General features: G+C 40.2%; 1 pseudogene; it reads left to right on the top strand.

The window, feature by feature from the left end:
- The first annotated feature begins 314 nt into the window (after nt 1–314).
- LOC109436560 (small ribosomal subunit protein eS24 pseudogene) lies at nt 315–712 on the top strand (annotated as a pseudogene).
- Nucleotides 713–1,034: the final 322 nt, after the last annotated feature.

Below are 1,034 nucleotides of genomic sequence, written 5' to 3'. Positions count from 1 at the left end.
AAATGAGCAGATGCATCTGTATTTTCTCACTTCCCTTCCTTCTTACACAAAAGGAAGCATACTACAGATACGTTTTTGCACTTTGCTTTTTTTTTTTTTTAAATTTACCAATGTATCCTGGAAATCACTCCCTATCAGTTCACAGGGGATGTCTTCATTCTTTTTGCAGAAGTATAGTACTCCACTCTGTGGCTGTACCAAGCTCTATTCAATCACTCTCCTACATATGGACATTTAGGTAGTTTCAAATATTTTGCAATTATAAAGAATGTAATCCTCTTTTCCCCCTGGCTGCTTGAAGGCCTGCTGCCATCATGAACCACACAGTAACTATCCGGACCAGGGAGTTCATGACCAATACACCACTTCAACGGAAACAGATGGTCATCGACGCCCTTCACCCTGGGAAGGCAACAGTACCTAAGACAGAAATTCGGGGAAACTAGCTAAAATATACAACACCACACCAGGTGTCATCTTTGTATTTGGATTCAGAACCCATTTTGGTAGTGGCAAGACAACTGGCTTTGGCATGATTTATGATTCCTTAGAATACGCGAAGAAAAACGAACCCAAACATAAACTTGCAAGACATGGCCTGTATGAGAAGAAAACGACCTCAAGAAGATAGCGAAAGGAACGCAAGAACAGAATTAAAAAAGTTAGGGGACTGCAAAGTGCAAAGGCCAACGTTGGTGCTGGCAAAAAGTGAAGTGGAGATTGGATGACAGAAGGAGTAAAGATTCATCAGTGACTTTGTGGTGATTGAACAGATTTTTCAGGAGAGGACTAATAAACTAAGAACTTAAAAAAAAAGAACATAATGAATAACCTCATACATGTGCATTTGCATACTATTGGAGGTGTGTCCTGTGGTAAATCCCTAGAAATGGGATTGGTGAATCAAAAGGTAAATGCATATATCATTTTGAGATATCGTCAAATGCCCCCCCCCCCAAAGGGTTATATCAATTTTATTTCCCAGCAGTAATGCACAAGAGTCACCTCAGGCATTTTTGGAGGAGGGTTTTCTC

This window comes from Rhinolophus sinicus, chromosome 18 (assembly GCF_057876585.1).
Source record: "Rhinolophus sinicus isolate RSI-liver-muscle chromosome 18, RSI-T2T, whole genome shotgun sequence".
Classification (NCBI taxonomy): Eukaryota; Metazoa; Chordata; class Mammalia; order Chiroptera; family Rhinolophidae; genus Rhinolophus; species Rhinolophus sinicus.
The sequence above is the reverse complement of the archived record's forward strand: the minus strand, read 5'-3'. Positions and strand labels throughout refer to the sequence as shown.